Source organism: Canis lupus, chromosome 3 (assembly GCF_048164855.1).
Source record: "Canis lupus baileyi chromosome 3, mCanLup2.hap1, whole genome shotgun sequence".
Classification (NCBI taxonomy): Eukaryota; Metazoa; Chordata; class Mammalia; order Carnivora; family Canidae; genus Canis; species Canis lupus.
The window spans coordinates 15,927,903-15,948,328 of record NC_132840.1 but is presented as its reverse complement, the minus strand read 5'-3'; the positions used below and the strand labels follow the sequence as shown (position 1 = coordinate 15,948,328).

General features: G+C 39.4%; 1 protein-coding gene across 9 annotated transcripts in view; it reads right to left on the bottom strand.

The window, feature by feature from the left end:
* Nucleotides 1–20,426, bottom strand: part of WWOX (WW domain containing oxidoreductase) — a 946,355-nt gene that overhangs the window by 720,539 nt on the left and 205,390 nt on the right. The window lies entirely within an intron of this gene.

Below are 20,426 nucleotides of genomic sequence, written 5' to 3'. Positions count from 1 at the left end.
ATAAAAGGGTGAAGAAGCACATGTGCGTGTGTGCGCGTGCATGCGCGTGCACACACACACACACACACACATACACACCAATCAGTGATTACTGCACAGAAAGGTTCTTTTGGTTTTTTTTTTCCCTGATAATAAATAATAAATAAATAAAAGAGATTTTTATGGTGGGGAGTAGGTGGGGGAGCAGTATCATCAGAACAGGAAGGAAATTTTGTCCCTGTACCTGTCCCACTTGCTAGGAAAGAAGGAGTCTGTGGAAAATACACAGAGAGAGTCCCTGAGGACATGGCACCAGTCCTGACTCTGACACTTTCTTTATGTGTTTTGACCTCTCGGGACACTGGAACCTCTCCTCCACAGTAAGATTGGGGGAAAGTTAGATAAGGTTATGCTTATAGTGTATATGGCCCAGCACCTGCTTGACACATGGTAAGTTCTTGAACTATGTTGCTTCCTGGAAGCCCCTGAAAGGTCCTTCCAATCCTGAAAGAAATAAGTGCCTTTCCTTTAAGTACCATGTCAACGTCTTCTTTCTCTATCCTGCTTCATATCCCTATCACGACTTTCCTGTGTCTTCTCCTTTGTCATTTCTGAAGGTGAGGGACAAGACACAAATTCAGCACCAAGCATGGTCCCATGAATCTCCTTCTGTGCCCTAGGCCAATGTGTCCCAAATATCTGTTTTCATTAGCCTCTGGCGTTATGAAATGAAAAATAGGGAGCTGGGAGGAATTCAGTGAGAAGAGAAATTCACTCAATTAAAATAGCAGCCCATCACAGAAGCAACCAGAAGAAGCTCCTATTGTCTAAAGCTGGAACAATTTAGCAACAAAATAAATAATGCTAATACTAGATTATAAACCATACAATAAAATATATACTCATGAGTCTACACTAATATAAATAAAATAATTGACTCAATAAACAGAGGAGAAGGGGTAGCTCTTACTTCAAGAGAATTCCACTTTAATAAGTGGAAAAAACATGAGGTAAATACAAAACCACCATTAGGCAAACATCACAATTATTGTTGATGAGATTTACTCACAGATGTGAAAGGTCAGCATGTCAATGTTTAAGGAGAAAGAGACATTAACACAGAGTATCTCCCACCAAATATTTTTGAATTATGAAGAAAAAACTAGTAACATTACTAGTTACTAGTAACTCAGCAGATAACAACCTTAACCACATGATCAAGGTTACTTCACTGTGAGTATCACCAGTGATAAGACTATCAATATTATGGACCCTGATGCAAAGCACTGAGAACACAAGATTCCTTCTATGATAGCCTTGCTGAAATATGTTCAATCTCATTATGAGAAAAAAGTCAGACACACAAAATTCTCAAGATCAGGAAGGATGGTGGAAGGAATAAGAAACTGTCAAAGCTTCAAGGCAACTGAGGGGATGCAACAACTAAAGATAATGTGGAATCCTTGACCAGATCCTGAAATTTAAATAAGCTACTGGGGAAAATGGGTGCAATTTTGGTGGGGTCCTACAGCTGATAACACGGACCAATGTCAATTTCCTGGTTTTGAAAGTTCTGTTATAGTTAGATAAACTGCCAAAATTAGAGGAAGTGAACTCTCTGTACCATTTTTATAACTAGTATGCGAGTCAAAATTAGTCCAAAATAAAATGTTAACGAAATTTTTAAAAAGTTAAAGATATGAGGGATCCCTGGGTGGCGCAGCGGTTTGGCGCCTGCCTTTGGCCCAGGGCGCGATCCTGGAGACCCGGGATCGAATCCCACGTCGGGCTCCCGGTGCATGGAGCCTGCTTCTCCCTCTGCCTGTGTCTCTGCCTCTCTCTCTCTCTGTGACTATCATAAATAAATAAAAATTTAAAAAAAAATTTATAAAAAAAAAAAAAAAGTTAAAGATATGAAATATGCCTTTAGAGTAGGCATACAACCTCACAAAGTTTGGTGTTAAAATGTCCTTTTTTAATAAAGTAATGTTGATTGTTGATAAAAGCATATTGTTACAACTTGCTGCTTTTTTTGGTTGCTGTTTTTACTGTCCTTTAGGAAAAAATAATTAAATTTTACTGACCTTTAGGGAAAAAAATAAACAATCCTTTGGTGAGCCCAAGTTCACATTCTCATTTTTTTCTTCTTCTGAAAAGGTTTATTGGATCCTTAAATTCAAACTTCTGGGAACTATTAATCAAGCTCATTTAAAATTACTTACTAATGATTGAATGCTGCAGCAATGGAGGTTCACAAAATGAGCACTGTCACCCTCACAGAGTACTACCAATAACCCAATGACAAAATTAAGTCCTTATGTTCTTGTAGAGTCAAACCAAAATCAAGCTCATGGTCACTTCCTCCAAGAAGTCACCCCTGACCACCTCAGGTAGAGTATGGCCTCATGCTACAGACTCCCACAGTTTGCTGTGGGAAGCATGGACGAAGGAACCAAGTGAGAAGCCTTGGCTTCTTCACGTGTTTCTCAGACCAACTTATGAGCTTTTTTTTTTTTTTTTACAGAGAACTTATGAGCTTCTTAAAATGACGGCCACTCACAGGGTGCCTAGCTGGCTCTGTTGACTAAGTGTCTGATCCTTGATTTCAACTCAGGTCAAGGTCTCAGGGTCATAAGTTCCAGCCCTACTTTGAGCTCTGCGGTCAGCCAGAGTCTGCTTGTCCCTTTGCCTCTGCCCTTAACCCTGCTCCTATGCACACTCTCACTCAAATAAATAAAAATCAAAGAAAAGAAAGGAAGGAAAGGAGGAGGAAAGAAGAAGGAAAGGAAAGGAAGGAAGAAAGGAAGGAAGGAATCAATCAATCAATCGATCAATCAGGACCTCTCACATACATCTCCGTCTCCATCTACTAAGAGGTTGGGTCTCCACCATCACCAGTGACAACTCAAGTTATTAAAAATATTTTTTATATACAACTTCTCTAGGTTTTGAGATGTTTAACACAAGTTAAATATATTTGTAAAATCCTCCTTCAATGTATAAGCTATGAAACGCTGAGAAACTCACAATCTAAGTCATTTTAAGTCTATCTTTCAGCTCCGAGGTGGATTTAAAACAAACAAGCAAAAAGTTGTTTCATTTATTTCCTAAATACCAACTATCGATCTCTTATGTTTCCTAAGCACTCTCATTATAGCAGTTTTGGGGCTCTAGTGATTGGTGCTTTAATAAGGATTAAGCACAGGAAAAAAACTTAATGTGCATACCCTACGTTACAGATGAGCCAGAGAGCTTTAAAGGACTGTAATGTAAGATGTGAAAACTTTTTGTTCAACTTTGAGATTTTTGAAGTTGAGAAGGATATTGGGACAAACTAAGGGGCAAGCCAGCCCCTCCCTTTCCATCATCAATGAAACGAAGATAAATGCTCAGTCAGCGAGTAATACAAATCATTATAAAATGATAACCTCATAGTGATGCTGAAGGTGTGGGAAAACAGACCCTCACACACCACTGCAAAAAGAGTATATGCATCAGAACAACCTTTCTGAAGAAGGATGATCAATTTGCATTTAAAAGCTTCATTTAGGCCAGGTAAATCAGCAGCATTGCTCATGGCTGCAAGAAATTGAAAAGAGCATCTGTGCCCAGCAATAAGGGATTCATTTAATAAGTGATGAAGGTATAATGTGGAGTTACTAGAATCACACTGCCAGAGCATAGTCATCGACAGGGAAAGATGGCCAAAATGTTAGGTTAAAAAAAAAAAATCAAATTAGAGAATGATTGCCATTTTAAGAAAAATAGGTAAACATATTTGAATTTTTAAAAGACCAAAAGATACATGCAAAATTAATAATGATTGCTTCTGAGACTCAGAAGTACTTCTTTCTCCTTATTTATGTACATGTAACTATAATTGTGAAATTTATAAAAGTAACTACATTACATTACTTTTCAATCAGGAAAAAAAATGTACTAGCAGAGTCCCAATGTGATTAAGTAAGTATATATTATATGTGAAGATATAATATACATGAATGAATTTACTACTGGCATAGGTTGTTTGTTTTTTTTTGTTTTTTTTTTTGTTTGTTTTGTTTTGTTTTTTTTTCTGGAAGGACCTGCAATAGGTCATCTTTCAGTAGAAGACTGATGTTGAATGAATGCTGGAAAGAGATGAGTCAGATTTTTCTGTACTATTTAAAATTTTCTCCTATGCACAATTTTTTGTAAATAAAGACGTAGTTAAGAAAGATAAGGGAAAGAAAGATAAGGGAAAGAAAGATAAGGGAGGTTGCCTTGTGTGCAGTAGTACATGCACATGCACTGTGTCCAGCCTTCATGCATAACTCAGACCCTCAAGAAAACAAATGCCCAAGTGTGTGAGGGATAAGCAGGAAAAAGCACTGACCCCAGGATAAGTGCTGCCCATTCTTAGGTGAGAAACCACCAAGCTCAAATCTGAGTTCTGCCCTTAGCTAGCTGTGTGATGCTGGATAATTCACCAAGCTTTCTGAGACCCAGTAGTGTAGGGTTATCATATATATCCGGCAGAAGTTCTATGAGCATTAAGTTAAATAATGAGTATAAAGCATCTAGCACTGTGCCTGGGTGGAGAGGCAATCAGTAATCAGAGCTAACATTGGCAATTATAATAATCATAACACCAATAATTCATAATATCTCCAACCCCACAGAGCTGTGTGGAATATGAAGGATAACATGCTGGAAAAGCTTAGCATAGAATAAATAGTCCATAAATGTGTTCCAGGCCACATGTCTTTTTCTGATTATGCTGAATTCTATCCCCCAAATCGAGGTTCTGGTAACATCACAAAAAGTGTTTCAGAGGGGTTACGGGTTGAAGGCACCAAGACATGCTCTTATATAGATGGACTTAGCTAAATAAAATACAATTGCTAATGGGAAGAAAGTTAGCTCTCCAGGATAGGGGCAAGATGGCTCATGTAGGCCTCCCACAGTGATATATGTGTACATGTAAATGCATGGGTGTGTGTGCTGTGAAGTGGGATGGCTGTGGTCTTCCCTAGGTCAGCTCTCAGCAGAATCCAGCATTGAGTCTCTACCGGTGGCATCCATGTTATTTATCATTACAATACCATCCACAGGATCCAACTATTAAGCCAAGAGCTTCCTGCTGTAGGCACTATTGTTAGACATCAAGGACTTTTGCCATGATTGAATCTAGGGGCCACTGAAGCCATATCTTCATCAAAAGAGAAAAAGCAAAATCTTTCACCAGTGTCCCGTGACCAGTACTTCTCCCTTGGCCTTCAGAAACCAATCCCATATCTCCATAATCAGGTTTCAGAAAATGTGAATGGAACTGAGACAAGGATGTTCATGGCCACAAACAGGCAGGCTTCCTATAAAAATCGGCCACCTAATCTCCAGCTGGGCCAAGTGCCCAACCCATGTTACCTAGCCGGCATGGGAACTTGTGTTGTCCACATGATAGTCTTTCAAAGAGCACCTCTTTGTCCTGCTGCTTTGCCCCTGTTTCTGCGTCATTCAGAGCACTGGACATTTAGGGTAAGGAGAAAGGAGACCCTACAATAAGCCAGAGACACACAATGCTTCTTCTCACCCTGACGGGTGACAGATTCTCCCACATGCCCACAGATCTATGAGAAAATAAAAATTTTCATAATGGAACTTTTAATTTTCACTACTTAAATGGGTTTTACTCTGACTTTAAGCAAAATGTTATTTGAACACAAAACATAAAGCAACATACACTAGAAAAATATGTACACATATATGTGTATTATATACATACACACAGGTATACACACATACTTATGCACATATATGCACATACACACACACAGGAACAATGAATAAGGAAAAACCACTGCCTAATTGTTGAAGCAGGATGATTGGCATATAGGGGCTCATTACTATATTATCCTCCTTCCTTGTGAATATATTTGTAATTTCCATAACCAAAAGGTCGTGGTTTTTTTTCCTTTAAGACAGGTTATATAGTAAAATACAAGAACATGAAAAATGAAAAACATAAATGAAATAGAACTAGAAGGGAACACATTAATAATTACAAAAACATTTAAATAGTTTACATAATTTAAATAAGAACATTCTTACACTGAGTCAAAAAATGAAACCCAAATATTTATCAGTAAAGATATAACAATAAATAATTCAGAAAGATTAAGAATAAAATGCAATAAAAAGCACAAACAGTGACTTGCTGAGTATTTTTAAACACATGAAAAATAATGGTCTCTTCAAAAAAAGGAAATGTTTTCCAGTTGTAATTGCTGGTTTATACAGTTTTTCAATACATCATCAAAACCAGCAACAAAATTAAACTGCAATAATGAGCAGATTAACCAGGCTTCATAGCCATTAATGAAATAAAGTGCCTGATTCCCTCTCGAAAGTCATTTGGCAATATGTGCCAACTCTATGGGTTTCAGTTAAATAGTTGCATACCTATGCACCTGACCAAAAAAGAAAAAAAAAAAAAATCAGCCGACATTCCATCTTATCCCTATGCCAAGCAAAAAGAGATGAGACCCTTTATTTCTGGTGGGGGTGGGGTGGGCACTAGCAACGTTTGCAAACAGATGTTTACAAACAGAAGGTAACTGATAAAAACCCAAACACAATGCTGCATTGTCTTCCGTGATTCACAGATGAACCCATTGGAACCACTGCAAAAAGCCTTCCTGGAAAACATCCAGAAATTAAAAGGTGCAAACAAGCTGCCTAATACCCTTGCGTAGACTGAATTCTTATGAAGAAAATAAAGTTTATTGTCTGGAAAGAGAGAAAGCATGAGGAAAGCACTAAAGCAATGGAGGTGAACAATTAGACAGATGTTCACTTAAGGAAATAAAGAGAAGAGAAGAAGCCATCACCGAGGAATGCTACGAGAATCCTGACAAGTCGGCACCACATCAAGGGCACGGGTAAAGTGAAAGCCATCGAAGCCGTGCAACTTCCCGCTAACTGCTGACCTTACAGAAGTGGCCGGCAGGTAAGGAAGGTGGCTCTGAGCAAAGGCAAATCACACGCCTCTTTTAATAAGTCCTTAAGTTCTTCTCAGACATGAGCTGCAGACTGTAATTCATGAACATGAATGCTGTATTTCTTATTCTTAATAATATCCCCCTTCCCATAAAAGCCAAAATAATAATAATTTTATATGCCCATGTCTTTGCACATTGGTAAATGCCCCTTTTATACCTACAATGAATGAAGTGCAAACTCTTTCAGAAAGGCACTGGACTGCTGCTGTTTCTGCCCTGATGGCCCCAGCAGGAGGGAGAGGGATAGAAAGATGACTACTGATTGAAAGACTCATCATAGTGTCAGGGCTGCTAGGTGATTTATCCTCATGGATTAGTGGACTGCATCTCCCTCTTCCTTGGACCTTTGGAGGCTCTCAGGGACTCTTCCACCCACGTGAAGGATCTACTCACAAATGGCCAAATATCTTATGGCCAAGATATTTGGATGGTGTTTTACCCTTTGATTTACCTGATTTTCTGAATTCTTTTCTCTTCTGATTTTATACATGGATCCTACATAAGCCTTCTCAAATCCTCTTTGCAAAGGCACAATGAAGTCTGCCAGGATAGATGATATGACAGAAAGATGGAAAAAGGAACAATCAACTCAGGGGCTGGCAGGCTGGTTGGCTGGATAGGTTGACCACAGACATACAAAAGAAGGGAAAATAGGCTTCATTTCACTTAACCCTCACACAAAAATCTTGGACGGTGTTATTAGTTTACTAAAGAAGAGGTGGAAATAAATTATCCATTCCATTTAACTTCTAAGACTGCTTTTCTTTTTTTCTTTAGACTGCTTTTCAATTAAGTGAAGGAAGCCAAAAAAAAAAAAAAAACTGATCTTTAAATAATAAAATAAACTAAAAGCTACTGTTATAATTGATCTCTTTTGTACACTCTTGTCCAACTCCTTTATGGGGTAGACACTCAACCACCAACCAATCCAAACAGATCTATTTACTCTGCTAGGCACCAGGAGGATACAAAAGAAATCTAAGATCCAGGCATCCTTTAAGGGGCATGTGCATCATGGGTACTGTGGTATGCAGGATAATGCCCCCAACCAAAGATGCCCAAGTCCTAACCCTTGGAATCTATGAATATTTTAGGTTAATGGCAAAATAACTAAGGCTGCAGATGGAATTAAATTTGCTACTTAGCCAACTTTACAATAGAGATTTCCCTGGATTATCACAGTAGGCTCAATGTAATCACAGGGGTCCTTAAAAACAGGAGGGAGAAGAGAGAGAACAAGAGAGGAGGCAGTCTGAGAAGGATGTGACTAGCCACTACTGACGTTGAAGACACAGGAAGAGGCCAGGAGCCAACGAATGTGGTCAGCCTCTATATGCCAGAAAAGGCAAAGATGTGGGTTCTCCCCTTGAGCCTGCAGAGAAGCATGCAGATCCACCAACACATAGGTTTTAGCTCACTGAGATCCATTCTGACTTCTGGCCTCCAAACCTATAGCATAATAATTCTGTGTTGCTTCAAGCCATTGTGAAAATTTAGTCTAACAGAAATAGGAAAGGAATACAGTTATACATTTTTAAAGAGAGATGTCACATTGCCAATCCAAATTCCTGGCTCTTCATGAAAAATTATGACAGAGAGAGCAACACCCGGCCCACATGCTCATGGTTTGACAATCAGACATGAGTCGGTTGAGTCGCCACCGTCCTTGAGATAACCAGTCTGGTCCGCCACCATCCCCACGGCTCTCTGTTGCCTCCCAGACTCCAATGCTGCAGCTCAGGATGAGCTGATCCATCAGATATTTGAGTTTTGCACCCTTGGTCTAAGTTTTAGGAGATTAAAAACCAACAAAGACAGGCACACATTAGCAGGGCTAATATTCACCAGGTGCACACAGGATAGAGCCCTTATCTGTTCTGATTTGTCAGGACCCATGCAATAGAAGTCTGAGATATTTTGAGTAGAAGCAGACGCAGGATGCTTCTTGACACATGCCTGCTTCTTCAGGCATTTTTGAAATGGACATGCCTCTCAACCTCGCCTACTAGCATATATAATATCCCCCTCATGAGCCAGGCACAGTTTCATGGCCACAGTTTTGGCTAAACTGATGCAGCCAGGCATCCCGCAGCTTCTTACATTTCCACAACAGCTTGTTTCCCCAGAATTATTCTCCAAAATCTGGAGGCACAAAAATGTGAAGGGTCTAAAGAAACCATTTATGGGGCTGTCACTCAGACTTCTCTGTGTTGTTGTAATCAGGGAGGTGAATCACTCCTCTTCACTCCTTTTCCCTTGGTGCGGGGACCCCATCAATGGAAACCCTGGGGTGACTGAACCATATCTCTAGGGTGCCTAGAGAGGCCTAAAGGCTCACTTCACAGTATTCAAAAACATGAACACTTGAAAGGGGCAGCTGTCACCTCAAGTACCAGCTGAGCCTCCAGGGTTTCGTGGGACCAATGTCTTCCTTTCCTTTGTGGAACCAAGTAAATTCAATAGAAATTGCTCCAAATGGCCTGAAGAGCCTTCAGAATTGAAAAGAAGAAGAAAACTCAGGGACTCATTGGCCTCAGTCCATACTTTGGTTTATAAAACAAAATGGGCCTAACTTGCAACAGAGATGGAAGTCATTGAGAATGAAGGAAGAGCATCCACAGAGAGAGAGCAGAGGCAATCCCAAATATTAGCAAATTCTCAATCACTCATTGTTCAACGAGCATATAATGTCTTCTTAACCTATAGAAAATGAGTTCACCATCATGTCATATCTTCCATCAAATGATTTCTAAACCACACATTCCTGAACACTGGCCAGAAGAGGTTAGCAGGTGCCTTCCCACCAAATTTGGAAAAAAAAAAAAAAAATGTGCTCTGATAAAATTACAAATAATACACCCACTCGAGAGAGACGAGTGTGTAGTCTAGTAAATCATAAGTTCTAAAAAGCCGTATAGTGAAGCAACAGTTTTAACTCTGCTCTACATAGTTTTGCCTTAACTCATCCAATGGTAGAACTCATTTTTCAAATAGCATTGTTCTGTAAAATCAAAGCCCTCTCCTCACTTTCTATGCTAAAAGTTTAAACAATCATTTGTGTTTATGTGAATTCTCCACCCTATGTTTTTGTGGGTTTCTTTCCTGAACATTCTCAATATTTTCCCTGTAGCAGTAATATGTATACTAATAATAATGAGACTTCTAGTAATAATAATAATAGCGTTACTATACTACTGGTGTACTAAATCAGAGTTAATAATTTTATCATCATTTCAAAGAAGAGAACTCTCAGGCACAAGAATATAAAAGGAAGCTCACCCCATTAGTGAAGTGGCTAAGTTGGGACTGGACCAGAGGCAGTGCCTCTGCCAAGACCAGCCTCTATCCACCATGTGATTCAGTCCATTCAAGGATGCCAGGCCAGGTGCATTCTCAAAGGATACCCAAGTTCCCAAACTATGGTTCACCAACAAGAGCGTGTACCACAGCAGATTTCTGGATTCCAATCACAAAGATTCTAATTTAGAAACTAAGGGATGGTCAGAACCCTTAGAATCTTGTACTTTTTTTTTTTTTTTTTTTTTTTGCTGGTAATAATTCTGAAGCAGAGGAGCATATCTGAAAGCTCCTGGCATTTACTTCCTGGCATTGTACTATACAAGAATGAAGGGGGAATTATTAGAGGGTTGACCCTATAGAATACTTCAAAAAAAATTTTTTTAACCATTCACCCTCAATAAACCACATGAAAAGTTGCTACATGTGATCAGCTATCAGGGAAATTCAAACCAAAATCACAATTTGATACCGCTTCATACAATGAAAAAGACACAAACAAGTGTTGGTGAGGATGTGGAGACACTGGAACCCTCATGCATGGCTGGTGGGGATGTAAAATGGTGCAGCTGCGGAAAATGGTCTGGCAGTTTTCCAAATGGCCAGACACAGAGTTATATGTGGTCCAGCAACTGCACTCCTAGGTTTTATACCCAAAAGAAAGAAAAGTACATGTCCATACAAAAATATAATGTGTCAGCATTACTCATACTGGCCACAAAGTGAAAACGAAATTAAAGTGCATGAACTGAATGGATAAACGCAATATGGTATGCCCATACAATGGAACCACATTTAACAATTAAAAAAAAATGCTACAACAAGGATGAATCCTGAAACTATTCCGCTATGTGAAAAAGACTGTATACCATGTGACTTCACTTATACAAAAAGTTCAGAATAGGCAAACCTACAGAGAGGGCTGCTTAGGGCTGAGGTGAAAGAAAAAGAGGAAGCTGGGGGGAGGTATCATATGGGGTTTCTTTGGGGGATAATGAAAATGCACAATCTAAAAATGATTGTGCATATGGTTGTACAACTCTGAATACACTAAAAGGCACCAAATTGCATACTTTAAACGGGTGAAGTGTACAGTATGTAGATTATATCTCAATAAACTAGTTTGTAAAATAATGCACCAACATCTGCACTTCAAGAATTCTCAATAACAAATCATTTGGGACAAACCTCACAGCTGCTGGAAACATATCAGGTGATAGCTAGGACTCTGATGAGATTGTGGAGTGGGAAAATTATGGGATATGCATATGAAAGACTATTGCCTCACCACTTAGGAGCGTGCTAAGAAAGAAGATTTATTGGCATGGAAAAATGTTTGCAACTTATCACTAAATTCAATAAAAAGCAGGCTATAAAAAATACATCGTGCAATCTTATTTGGCTTAAAAGTGTGCATAAGCAGGCATATATATTATGTGAGTATTTATATAATACATAGAATAGTAGAAAACTCACTTCTGTGACACAGACCAAAATGATAATAATGGTTATTTCTGGGCAGGAGACTGAGTCCAGAAAAAAAATTTATATGGTTCAAACCTGGGATTCATTGTTTTCCAATCACTGGGCTTACTAGAATTATTTCTATACCATATCTATTACCCCTGGGCATTACTATTTCATCCATGACATCTGCATATCAAGCATAATTTCAGTCACTAGAAGCAACTGCAAATTTGGGTTGGCTGATGGAAAATCTGTGAAGGGTGAAGAAATGTCAGTAGTGCATGCCACCCCAGGACAAAGAGAGGGCAAGATCTGGCAAGATGGTGAAGGCAGCCTACAAAGCCCTGAGGGCCATATCAGGACAATGAATGCAGTGTGACCACCAGATCAGCTGGCCATGGACTCGAGGGGTGGGGGGGATGAATGAGATAGGAATATAGATGCCTCCTGAAAACTATCACATCCCCATGTAAATTTTAGGCAATGGTATCTTCCATAGCTTCATCTCTAGCTGTAATAGTATGTCCCCCCAAATACATATGACAAAGTCCTAACCATCACTACCTCAGAATGTGACTATACTTGGAGGTTGGGCCTTTAAAGAAATGATTAAGTTAAAATGAGCCCACTAAGGTGTGGCTACTCCAAACTGACTGGATCCTTTTAAGAAGAGGAAGTTGGGACACAGAGAGACATCAGAGACGGGCACACAGAGGAAAGACCATGTGGAGACACAGCAGGGAAGTGTCTGTCTACAAGTCAAGCAGAGAGGCCTCAGAAGAAACCAAACCTGCTAACAGCTTGCTCTTGGACTTCTAGCTTCTAGAACAGAGACAATAAATCTCTGTTGCTTAAGCCACTTGGCCTGCAGGACTTTGTTACAGCGCTTTTGAAAACCAAAATGCCAACCTCAACCTACACCATGACCCAGACCCAGCCTTCCTCTTTCCGCTTCTGCTGCTTCTCACGGTCTGATTTCTAACCCTCTACTAACTCATTAAGTAGCTCCATTAACCCATTATCCACAACACATGCTCACATGCACACCATATACAAACCTCTCTTTTGCTTTTAGATTTGGGTCATGAACCCCTGACCCTTTTTCCAGATTCTCCAATTTGACATTAATGTATCACTGGGTTAATTGACCTCCGTGAACCTTCTCGAATGCCCTTCCTATTGCCAACAACCTGTCCTCTCACCCCACCACCTGCATCTTCTGTTAGGACGACTCTTTGCCACCATCCTTTCCTGGATATAAGTGACATTACAGGCTGCTCCAGCTGCAGGAGATCTTTCAGAGTCAGGCTTGTCTACTTAGTATCCCCCTCAGTATGGGCATAATACATGAGGTCTCTTGGGCTCGTGCCTTGCTAAGATGAAACACAGCTATGATGTGGAAGCAAAGACATTTTCAAGCAATCTCTAGACCTTAGGGGCTTCAGCTTTGCTCCCATTGCAGAGACATAATAATAGAACAATTTCCAAGTCTGAGTGAAACTAGACTTGAGCTTTGTGGGTTAGGGCATGAAAGCAGAAAGGCATATTTTTTAAATAGAAAGTTTTATATTCCTTTGAAACTTGGACATGATTTTAAGAGAGTCTTATTCTTGTCCTTTCGGGTAAGCTTTCACACTGTTCAATGGAATGAGACCATAATCCATATTGTTTTATGGGGAATCCGCTTTTAAGATATGTACAACATTTAAGGAACATTAAGGAAAGGTAGAAACTGAATTCCTTCCAGAAAAGCTTTAACAAGAGATAAGAAAAAAAGGCCACAGGTTAGAAATATTTCCAAAATGATAATCAGAAATTGCCAGGCCAACTGTTTAGTAGCCTCGTGAACTGCAGCATGAATTATTTTTGTAGACCTTTAATAAGATAGTAATGCAATTAATTTCCAAGGAAGATAAAAGCAAAGCACATTTTTTGCAATCTGGAGAATACAAGTTCATTTACTCATTAGATGAATATTTACCCAGTGTCTACTTAGCTTGGCACTGGGAAGGATAGAGAGATACATAGCCCTGAGTAGCTTATGAGTATGGAGGAGGTGGGAGGAGGTAGAGGAGGTGTGGGCAAGGATAATATGATGACATTGGGGAGGGGGTTGTTGGTGACAGGGTGAAAAGACAGCTTTGTGACCTTGCAGAAGATACGTGCAGGTGTGAATAATCTGGGAGTAACAAACTAGATACAAATATCCAGAAACAGGCACTATCAATATGGGACTCAGAATGATGTTTGAAATTTTTGGAGTGGGAATGATCTCGAGGGTAAAGAGTACAGACAGAGAAAAGGTCAAAAGCAGAATCATGAAGGACACTGAATTTAAATGGTCGAAGAAGAAAACAGAGCCAGCAGTGAGCGGGTGGGAATGATTAAAAAGGCAAGTGCTAGCAGTTGAAGCTTGATTAAGGAGATGGTAGCAAACTGTGCAAAACACTAAAAACCACTCAATGGGTGAATCGTATGATATGTGAATTATATCTCAATAAAGTTGTTGCCCCCACCAAAAAAAGAGAAAAAGAAGATATGGACAATGAGCATATTTTTGGTGTTCACCATCACTAGTCATCATTAGTGAGTCATTATACAAAACAAATTAAAACCACAATATACCACTACATACTCAAATAGAAAACTAACAAGACCGATAATATCAAGTATTTCTCAGAACACAGAAGAACTGGAATTGGTCAAGAACGCGAAATGGTCCAACACACTGTGGAAAGGCTTGCCAGTCTCTGAAATGTTAAATGTAGTCCTACTATTGACTACCTTGCCCTACTTCAGGGAATTATCCCAAAAGAACTGATGGCATATGTCTGCATGAAGATGTGTGTGTGTGTATGTGTGTGCACGTGTGTGTGAATATTCACAGTGGCTTTATTCAAATTCATATCCATGTACAATAGCTGAATATTGGAAACAACCCAAATGTCTATCAATAGGTAATTAGATAAACAAAATATGAGGCATTCAAACAATGACATACTACTTAGCCTTGAAAAAAATGAGCTACCAATAATACAACATGAGTGAGTCAAAAAACTCATAATGTAGGTGAAAGAAGCCAGATACAGCATACATACTATATGATTTAATTTATAAAGAATTCTAGGAAACACAAATTAATCAATAGGACAGAAAACAGGTGATTTCCTAGAGCCACACTGGACTATAAAGTGGCATGGAGGGGCGCCTGAGTAGCTCAGTCAGTTAAGCATCTGCCTTCAGCTCAGGTCATGATCTCAAGGTCCTGGGATTGGACCTACATTGAGTTCCCTGCTCAGCGAGGAGTTTACTTCTCCCTCTGTCCCTCCCCCTGCTCGTGTTCTCTCTCTTTCTCTCTCTAATAAGTAAATAAAATCTTTAAAAAAAAAAAACAAAAAACAAAATTATCAGAGTGACATCCAAATGGCCCAATATGCTTTCAGAATAAATAAAAACATTATTAATGGATACCTTTACTCAGTGCATTCCTGTATCACCAACTATATAAGGGATGTCTATAAATTATCTCACTTAATTCTAGCAATACCATAAAGTTAAAATCTCCCATTTACTGTTGAGGAATAACATGTCCAAAGGGTGGCTTACTTGAGTTGCCATAGAAGTTCTGGGGCTCTGAAGTCAACACTGTAGGCTCCAACTCCCTGCTTTTCAACTAGTTGACTGCTATGACAGCAATGTGAGTAGAGTGATGCGAAACTTTTATGAGGGTACTATATGCAAGGCAATCTCCTAAGTACTCCAGATACATTACACATATACCTTCCACAACCACCTTGTGAGGTGAAACTATTATTAATCCCCTTTGCCACTTGGGGAAACAGGAGCTCCAAGAAGATAAGTGACTTTCCAGAGATCCCACACTAGGAACTAACAAGGTCAAGACTACAACACAAGCAGTCTGACCGCAGAGCCTATATTCATCAAATCAACATCACAGAGGTCTTAAGAAGTTTTCTTTTGGGGTCCAACATTAGTTTGAATTTGATGTGCTTCATTTCATTATAAATAAGAAAAAAGTATGGAAAAGTAAAGCTTTATCAGATTGGAAAATCAGGTGAGATGGGAAGCTGGGATGGAATCCTTTTCACTCACTGCTTTTCAAATGAGTACAAAGAGCAGGTATGTGCCCAGAAAATAGGTGCTCATTAAAAAGTGGGATCCCCTCCATGCAGCCTGCATCTATGGAAACAGGGTAGTAGCAGCCCATCCTCTGCTGATTCGCAATATAGTGTCAGAGATTCCTAAAAATGGTAAAGCCAACAGGTGTTCAGGTGGGTGGTATTTTCTGTGTTCATTTGAATAAAGCTCACTAAACGTTCAATCATTTAGGCATAAACATAAAAGAACAAGTTCATTTTGGTAATCCAATCATCCATGCTAGAAATTACTCAAAAATAGACTTCACGAGCTAAGTTTATATGGTATATTTCTTTAAGAAAGTTCCTTTCGATAAAAAAAAAAAACCTACAAAATTATTAAATGCAGGTTTTAGAAAAATTAAGCTGGGAGTCCTATCACTTACTAGACCACAAAGAAATACTCATCCCCAGAAGTCCTCCAAGCCCAGCATATTTATTCATCATCCTGTCAAAATACTGCCATTCATTCATAAATACAAGCCAGTCTTGCCTGCACCTGGTGGAGGATTCTGTTCAGCCTGATGAAACGCACTAATTACACATCTTCTCCCTCTGCCCTTAGGACAATCCACTTGACAGTGGTGAGGAAGAGTAATGATAGAGTTCCAAAAAATTTCTTGATAGTGGAGAAAAAAAAGGTGGGGTGACATGGGAGGAAGAGGCATGCATGAGGGGGAGAAAAAGAATAAGTGAGAAGGAAGGCAAACAGAGAGGAAAAAAAGCATAGAACTGGATGTAGACTTCTCTGCTCAAACCAACACGGTCAACATGGTCACCATGATCACCATCATCATCATTCTTAGCAAAAGGAAAACTTTCTAAAGCCAAAATGAGTGCCATACCAATATTAACGCAGCTTCCTGGCATACAGTTTACAACAAAACACTCCTTTCTCCACCAGTATGTTTTTACCAAAGGGACATAGCTCTTTGGTCTTAAACCTTGGGAGACAAAGGTTATATCCTGCCTAAATGACCAATAAATAGGCCCTTGGCTAGGTGCATAGCCACACACAAATTCAGTAAAACCCTGTCCAGGAAGCCATGTTTCCACGTCCCTGTCCCTTTAAAGATCTGCTTCCCTTCAGTACCTGCACTAGATTTGCCATTATGAAAACTCAAGGGGGCTGCACCCAAAAGCATTAAGACCCCGCTCAGGTCACTGCTTTATACAATGAGATGCGAGGAATCTGAAAACAAGGGATATACATCATCGAGTCCCACCAAAAATGGTGCCTGTTGACAGCGGGCCGTCAGTGATTGATTGAGAATTAATATGGAAATGGAAGTTTAAGAAAAATGAGGACCTGTGCCCCGACCGTTTAATGTGCCTAGAAGCAAGTATCCAAGGGAAGTGGCTGTGGATTATGAATTAGTTTACTCAATCAACAAGGCATCATGGGTGACAAGCAACTTGATGAAAGCTAAGGACACACACTAACAGGATCCTCCACACTGAACATGCCCTGAGGGCACAAAGAGGACACCCAGGTGGCACACAGAGCCATGGTGCGATTTCCCAACCCTGGCACCCCTCTGTTGTCACAGGAGGCTCAAGTTGAAAAGGAAATGGCAAAAACAAGACAACATGACAGTTGGAGTGTTGCTTGGCCTATTGGATAGCCAAGATTTGTGTCAAAGGAGCAGGAGTAGATTAGGCATTCTGAAAAGGTTTTCATATGTGCCAAAGCACCTTTCCTGCAATCTGCAAGCCCCTGATCCAAGGTGAATTTATAGATCCTGGAGCACCACGGGGCTTACCTGGATCAACACTACAGGAAAAAGGGTGCTCCACTGCTACTCTGACATCTCTATGTCAATGGCAGAATAGCAGTGGATCAAGGGCAACCTGGTGACTTGTTTTCAGAAATCCATTCAAACCTCCAAGAATATGAAGTGATGGTGCTAGCCCTTGAGTGGAAATGCATTCAATTAACGCAATAAAAAGCAAAAAACAAAAACTTGGTTGCTGGAAAGCAAGTGGACAACTAGTAAGTGATTTAACAGACAAGACAGCTGAGTCTTAAGCTATGGGAACAGCCAAGAAGTAATGCAATTCATAGCACAGAACCACCAAAGGCTCAGAAGCTGGTGGAAGTTGGTACTTCTGCAAGTGGAAAGTGTCCACCCTCAGCCAAGCCAGGGATTTGTCACTTCCTAACCCCAGAGGAAATACAGGTTTATTCTCTGAAAAGAACACTGAGGACAGTGGTACTATCCTGAAAACAGAGATAAGGTAAATGCTTATGTACTGAATGCTGAGACTCAGCCTCTTCTCTCACTTGGCTCCCAGAACTCTGGCAGCCAAAACTATAGTCTCCCCAAACAGAGTACTAGGAAATTCTCTAGGCAATTCAACAGGCTAACAGGAAGAATCTAAAGATTCAAACACAGTGATTTATCCAACAAAGAGTCTAGGCAGATCACCCATCAATGGGATCCATAGTTAATTAGCTCTTCCCATGTGCTTAGAGTTGCCAACAATTTTTTGGTCCTACTCTTAAGTACAAATAGACATACAAAAACAGGACACCAAGGGAAATTTTATCATCACAGTGACAAAAAAAATTAAAAAATCAATTTTGAGACAGAAGCTATACAGAGAGAAGAAAACCAAAAGCAATTAATATCAGATGTAAGAGAGTAAGTTTTGCCCATGAAACAAGAAGAGAATGCTATTAAACACAGGGTATTTTAGGAAAATCAACCAAACATACAAAAAAAATGTTTAGAAACTTAAAAAAAAAAATCTAGGAGAAATGAAAAACTCATGGAAAAGCTAGAAGAAATCTCCTACAAAGTAGTACCAAAGGCAAGACTGAAATATAGCAGAGAAAATTTAATATAAAACAGTCTGTGAGGTCAAAGTCCTGAACAACAAAAGCTCTTTAAAAAGAAAACAGCAAGGGGCACCTGGGTGGCTTGGTTGGTTAAGCATCTGGCTCAGGTCTTAATCTCAAAGTCCTGAGATAGAGCCCCAGAAAGGCTCCACACTTGGCAAGGAGCCTGCTTAAGATTCTCCCTCTCCTTCTGCCCCTCCTCCCACACTTGCATGCCTGCAACAAAAGAGAAAGAGAGAGAGAAAACAGTAAAAAAAAAAAAAAAAAGGAGATGGTGCAGTGGGGAGAAATCATCAATGAAACATTTAAAGAAAATTTCATACAACTAAAGGGCATGTGTTTTAAGATTAAAATGTTCCACTGAGTGCACAGTACAAGGAACAAAAACAGACTCATGTCACAGCATATTATGTAAAATTGAAAACATTGGGATGCCTGGGTGGCTCAGTGGTTGAGCGTCTGCCTTTGGCTCAGGGTGTGATCCAAGGATCTAGGATAGAGTCCTGCATCAGGCTCCCTGCATGGAGCTTGCTTCTTCCTCTGCCTGTGTCTCTGCCTCTCTCTCTCTCTCTGTGTCTCTCTCATGATTAATAAATAAAATCTAAATAAATAAATAAATAAATAATTGAAAAACAGTGAGGACAGAGACAGCATCATTTTCCAGGCTTTTATTTCCTATTTAGAGAATAGCAAAGGGTGGTAGATAATGACTTTCTCAATACTTTCAAAAGGGAAACATGGAGAAATAAAAAAGATTGAAGATGAAATGGTTTTATACTTTCCAAGAGTAACACTAAAAGCTACAAATCATTAGAGTAATGTCTTAAAACCCAGAAGAAATATTGATTCTAAATCTATGATTCAATACCTAGCTAAACAGCAAAATGAAGGTGGCAAATAAAAACCTTTTGAATCAAAAAAGGCTTCAAAAATATACGTATGTATATATCTTATCCCCCTTTTTCAGAAAGCTACTGGAGGATGTACTCCTACAAAACAATAAGCAAATTAAAACAGAAGATGTGAAAGAGGAGCTCAAGCTCAGGACAAAGGTGAATGGATTTTCCAAGTTCTATAATGTAAAGTTCTAATTAGAACTACAATAAAGCATTCTTGTGCACCAGCTGTAGAGCACAACCAGCGCAAATTGTTGGTTAGAAGATTCTAGGAGAGATTGTTTTCCAACATGAAAATGATGGAATACTTGACATGTTCTGAACTTTTCAAAAAGAGATTTATGCAGTCAGATGAAAATCACAGGTTGAACTGCTGACACATAAATAAATAACTAAGCAAAAGAGAACATAAGTATTAACTCCAGGGAAAAGATTGTGTAGGAAAGAAAACATAATCTTGGCTTGCTATTTGGCTTCACCGTGAATATACTTGCATATTCACGACAAAGTAAATACTAAATTGTCTGCTTAAAAAAATCATGACAGAACTTTAGTGAAAGGCTGCAGAAGGCAAAAGATGCAACTTGATTCAAAGGTGTAAGGATGAAGGAAAGCCACAGTTTTCTTTTTTGTTGCTGGAAAGCCTACAGGCAATGTCTAAAACTAGAAAATTAAGAAGTACCCACGGAAGTGCAGTTAAAGCTATACATAGAAAAACCAAATGAAACCATGAAAGACCAAGGAAGAG